The sequence below is a fragment of the Pogona vitticeps genome, chromosome 5 (genome assembly GCF_051106095.1).
Source record: "Pogona vitticeps strain Pit_001003342236 chromosome 5, PviZW2.1, whole genome shotgun sequence".
NCBI lineage: Eukaryota > Metazoa > Chordata > Lepidosauria > Squamata > Agamidae > Pogona > Pogona vitticeps.
The window spans coordinates 130,300,163-130,306,595 of record NC_135787.1 but is presented as its reverse complement, the minus strand read 5'-3'; positions in this window follow the sequence as shown (position 1 = coordinate 130,306,595).

The window sequence follows — 6,433 nt, the reverse complement described above, 5'->3', positions numbered from 1 at the left end:
TATTGTCAAATAAGAATAACTCAATTTAAGAAAAACAATTAAAAGCTAAAAATTTCATAGATTTTATATTAATCCAGAAAATGCAAATCTATATTTAAATGAACACACACACACACCCTTTGTAACTAATTATTTCAGGGCTGCTTCATATGTTTCCTACATGAATAAATAATTATGTGCCCCCAGATCAATTCTGATTTATGGCAACCCTTTCCAGGGTTTTCTAGGTATAGACTTCTCAGGAGTGGTTTACTGTTCCCTTCTTCTGGTGGCAGTCTGAGATATTGTAGCTTGCCCAACGCTATACAGGCTGGCTCTTATCTAAGGCAAAGAACTGTACTTCCAACCTCTGATGTTCCAGATCACTAAGCTATCTGGCCACCTTTCCTAAATTAAACATTATACAGTATTATTTATTGGAAGGGAACACAAGGGGAATTTGGATGGCAATACAAGGAAATCTGAAGTGACTTATGATAATGGATTCAATTTAACAGGGAAATACTGAATGTTAATTTCATGTTAATGTCTCTCTTGAATGTATTCCTGCCCCTAAATTTGCTGATTAATCCTTGAGTGACTGCTAATTTGGCACATTTTTTCCTCCAAAGGCAAGCTTCTTCCTCAAAGTAGAGTGACAATCAAGAATCCCATAGTTGTCAGAAGCCAAATTCACGGAAGAGATACTGATTCCTAGAATAATTTTGCTTTTAATTTGAAAAAATGCCTTCTTCCTATCTGCATCTTGGGAAAGGAAGTTGTTTTGATCTCTATTGAAAGGTTGCATGATGCCCTTTGCCTCTTTCTTTGGGTGTCAGCATTTGTCTTCTTGCAAGTGATAGCCCCTCATGTAAGCATAGAAGTGAAACCCCAAACTTGATTTTGGCTTGCTGTCTCTTCCGCTATATGGGCAAATAGCTACAATGGCTTGAAATAAATAACATAATCATTTTACTTGAATGTTAATTTACAGATTACTGAAGAACTGATAAATTAGGAGTCACATTCCATAGATGGAAGACGTGTGGGCCAACACATGTTAGATTCCATTCTTGTCACCTTTAAGTAGCATGATTACTCTGAGCAATGGAACTGTAGTTTGGTATCAAGAACAAAGTTTTCCCCTTCCTGTTATTAAGCAGATTAACCAGTTTATGGACACACTGGACCAGAATGAATCAATGAGTTTCAAGTCCCATAAGATTTTTGTCATCTTGTTGTGGCAAAATAATCAGATAGCACTTCAGAATATCTGACTTTGATGGAATTATGAGTATACAGCACCTTTGAATATGTCTGCACTATCCCTAGATCTTAGAATATGTACTAGCATGTTTTTCACACAGAGACAGCAGTAATTTTTTTTTAAAAGGTCTAGCACATTGTTTAAAAGAGCCCAGTGTTGACAGATGATACAGTGGTGTCAGCCCTTCAAAATAACACTGTGCCTCAGTATAGTTTCACATATTCCAGTTGTGCTGTATCTGAAATTTTCTTAAGACTGAACAACTCCAGTACCTTTACCCCTAAATAACACACCCCATAACCCCATGTTATGGAATGTTTAAAAGCAGTTATGAAATGATTAATTTCTAGTAGTCTTGGGAAAGCTTACTGACAGCCTGAGCAAGCAATGTCTGGAGTTCCTGCTGCAACCACTAGAGGCTACTCTTCGCAGTTCTGGTTGCTCTCAACCTCCCTGTTCTGAAAGGAAAGGGATCCCACTGAGGAGTATTCCCAGCAACAATGTATGGAATTATGATCTTGGAGCTCAATTAGGCACCCCTTTCTGGAGTATTTATAAAATGTTGGGATACCATAAGGAAGTAAAGGCTTTGATGTATGAGTTCCACAAAAATACTTGTCAGAAATCAGCTGAAAATATATTTTCCATTTCCGTAGTTTACTTTTCGTTTCTAAGAAGTATACAGTTTATACTATGTATAGTTCATTTTTCATTCCTATAAAGTGACAAGAAGATCAGGTTAGCTTTAAATGCCCCAGAAACGTGGGTCAAAAACTCATTAAAATGTTAATATCTGGACATTTCCTGATATACAGCCCATCTGATTTGGCCTGGACGCTCCAAAGTTACAATTACATTCTTCAGAATGAAATGGAAAATTAATATGTAGTGGCTTATAGATTTTCCAGTTCATTAACAGGAACGACAGGCAGACAATGCTCATTTAAATATTCAGAACAAAGCATGTGTCACAGTCTTACAGTTGGAGAGATGGAATGTTTGAATGCTGCTCCATGTAAAAATAATAGTCCTTAAAAGGAATGTATTGCAAATAATTATGTCACCTCTCTTTTTTGTTTCCTGTAATAATGATGGATTTAAGATACTGCATTTAACCTGTAGTGCAAACTATAAAGGTGTTTTAAGTAACATATACCTGTTATTACAAAATATTAGTGGGAATTCATGTCTTGGTGATTTGTGGTATGCAACATGAAATACAACTGCCAACTTATTAGCTAGGTAATTCATGGTTACACTATTGAAATAAATTGGGAGAGAAATAAGGATTTTTGCATTCAGTTTAAAGTCACACTGTAGTCGTGTGGTTTTCAGTGTGTGTGTGTCCTCTTGGGAAAAATTTTAATCCCTTTTTAACTTGTGTTGTATATTGGGTTGAGAAAGATGGGGTAGAATTTTTTTAATGTCTACAATAAAGTCCTGCTGTGTAGTTATTCCAGTGGAAGAGAAATGGCTTAACTTGCAACTGTAAAATGTTGCTTAATTAACAAATCCCTGCTTTGATTCTGCACCAGTGCTGTAGCCTGATGGACCAAGGAATCAAAATGGGGATTTGTTAATTAGTGGCAAATTGCAACTGCAAATTATACCATTTCCTTTAGCCAGCAATTATGTACAAGGATTTTGGCCATTGATTCCAAATATATATATGCTATCTTTTTCACTAAATAGTTGCCTAGTGGCAGCCATTCCAACAGAGAGAAATCATTCTTATACAACTAAATCATGTTTTAGCATTACTGTATGTCCAAATGTGGCTAATCTGTTCCCCAGAATGAGCTAGTATCTGGTACAAAACTAAATACTATCAAAAGAGGGGGGAAACTTTTCACAAAGACAACTTATGATTAATAACATGCATTTTGTAATAGCTGACATTTCCAAATACTCTTCATAGGACACCTGACATATAATTTATTTTAAAACCCATTGGCCCAATTGAGGCATTCACCACTTGTTTATAGGGCTAAAGGGATGATGTTAAAGGTCTTGCAAGCCCCGACCTTTTAACATCACCTGCAGTATCACAGGCCTTCACACAGTGAAAGCAAAGAGCTCTGTAAGAGAGCTCTGTAAGTGTTTGTGTACGTGATTGCAGAAATGCTATGGCTAACCTGTGTATTCCCAGTTACAGGAGCTCTGCAATTCATCCAAATGGAATTAGTGTCCTCTTCAGACCTCTGTGCTCAATGTGCAGGAGTCTGGGATACTGTTGTAGTAGTGACAACATTCAAGGGTGCACAACTTGTCTGTAAATCCCCACCCCTGAAGCCCCTTGGTGTTCAACATATGACTGGCAAATGTTTGAATGGCACTACAACATTACCAAACTGTTGCTAACTTTGGCAAGGTTAAAAAAATTTTTTTGCAAGAAGTGTCTCAAGTGCACTTCTTGCAAAATTTGTACCTGTAGAAAACAAAACTTCCAGAACCACGTCAAATACACATGAGAAAATCCCACTGTCCTGTCAAAATCATACTCAAAAGTTCAGAATTATTGTTTAACTAAAGCATTTATAATTCTGAATAGAAATGGGCACGAATCAGAAAAATGGTAATCCATTTCAATTCGTGGTTTATCAAGGTTGGTTAATCACAAATAATGAAATTTAGGGGTTTTTTTCTGATGAATCAATGAAACATTTTGTTAATTCATCGTTGCATTTAAAATCCTATAAAATGCCCCCCAGCACACAGAGATACTAAAATCACATAGAATCTTTCCCCTATGATCCTCTACAAGCCCTGCAGGTTTGGTGAAGTTTGGGTTTTGGGCGTCTGAGTTATGCACCCACAAAGAGGCCCTCCGGGCACCTAGAGACACAGAAACCCAATCTTCACTAAAATTGGAGGGATTGTAGAGCAGAGTCAGAGGATGTTTCTCTGTGATTTTGGTGTCTCTAGGAGCCGGGAGGGGGCATTTTATAGCCCAATGAATCAAAAATTGCTAAAAATTCATTGATTTGTACTTGTCAAGGGCATTGATTTGTATGTATATGAATTAGCAATCTTTGACAAATTTTGCAATTCGTTTTTCAGTTTGTGCCCATCTTTAATTCTGAGACCCTCAACAGCAGTATGGATTTATAGTAGTTACTTAAAACACACACACGCGCGCACGCACGCACGCACGCACGCACGCGCACACACACACACACACACACACACACACACACAAACCCTTTGTTTTCCCTTAATTCAAAAGTGGACCAAAGTTTGTTTTTTCAAAGAAAAAAGAAAATCTGGCCTATGGACAAAGCACACTTTCCACCCAGTCTCTGGCTCATTGCTTCAACACATATAACAAAGTACAAGTTGGCAGCATAAACCACCACAAACCATGCCAGCTATGGAATATTCTTTCATCACCATATAGTGAAGTCATACTCCCTTAACAATTAAAGCAATCAGGAAAGGTGTGTTTGCATCACAGAAAATGTGTAATTATTTTCTTAAGTGATAGTGCTGTATAAGAGTAGTTATTTACAAGGAACAAATTCTTTGTGAACTGCATATGCCATAGAACTAAATTATGGTCATGTGAAAAAGAAAGTAGACCCTCTTTGAATTCTGTGCTTTTATGTTTCCAGACATAATAAAAATGATCTCCTTAGCAGGTCTGAAAATTAGGTAAATGCAGCCTCAGATGAACAACGACATATGACTGCATATGTTTTTCAGACTGCCTAATATTATACCACCAATTACTTTATTAAAGTTGCATTTTTAAAACCTTGTGCTGTATTTTGTGTCTATAAACTACTCTAGAGGTTCAATTGAAGAGTGGGTTGGAAAGCTTAAGTAAATAGGTAGGTAGGTAAATGCAAACTTTTCCTGTAAAAGATTTTACCATAGTATGTTTGCAATGTAAAAGTTGGCTTTTATCATTAATTGTTGCCATCTGAAATGCAGACATGGCGGAAATTTAAATGTGTAAATATATGTGACGTGGGTAAACCCCTGTATACTAGCTGCAACTAAATGGTCAGATACTGTAGGATTTGCTGCTGGTGAATTTGGGTGTTTTTTTTAACCTTATCACATGATACAAAGGCCAATTCAAATCAGTCCAGCTATATTTGCTCTTGAAGCAGAGTGTTTTTTTTTTTTAACCTGTCGCTGAGGGCATCTATTTTTTTTTTCAAACTATAACAACTTGAACAGACTTTGTGAGATCAATTGTTTCATTCTCAAAAGTGGGGTGGGGGGCAGGACTGTGGGGGGCATTCTGGTGATGTACTAAACTGGGTGTGGTGTTTTGGACCCCCGTGATCTTCCTCCATAGTTGCCCTGAAGGATTTTTTTTGTTATCATTTAAACAAAATACTGAATTTAGTGCTAAATCATCTTATCACTACGCTGATATACGAGTTTAGTGCTAGATCACATCTGCATGGAGAAAAAGAAGATAAACATCAATATGAAATAGAAACAATTTCAACAAACTACAGCAGGCTACAATGTTTCCACAACATGTGTCTATGTGTTTGCACATTATGGAGAACTTTGGAAAACTGTTCTCCCCTCCCCCCAATGCTGTGCAACACTTTAAACAGACGTTTGGCTTAACAATAAACCATAAAAGGAGAGCCAGGGATCTGAAGAGGGTGGGCTCAAAGGAAGGAGGGCTGTGGTGCAGATCAAGGTGTGTCAGATTGAAGGACCAGCATTGAAAAGAACTGCAGTCGCAGTGTGATCACCTAATCGGACAGAAACATAAAATAGGCTGATTTACTGTCATTTGGCTTGCCGGTGTACTTGCAGATTTGTAGGGAATCTTCCCCCTTGCCCTCCCAAAAAAATGGTCGCTGTCTCCCCCCCCCCCCCCGGAAGGAAGCTAATAAAAGGATTTTTTTTGCTTCCATTTTTTTTATTTTTCTCCTTATAAAGGTAGAGTAGGGTAAGGGGCAGCTGGGGTAAGGGTACACTTGGAGGGGATGGATTTGAATGGACACATTACAAATCAATATTTTTCATAGTATTTCTATACATTTTCTTTTAGAAATAATTCCACATATCATAAAGAAATACAAACTGGGTGCAAGAGGGAAAATCAAATTCGGACAGATATTTTGTAATTCTAATTGTTAATTCTGTAGCTCAGAGGTCCCCAACCCCCCTGGTCCGTGGCCCGGTGCCGGTCTGTGGCCTGAGCCAGACCGGACC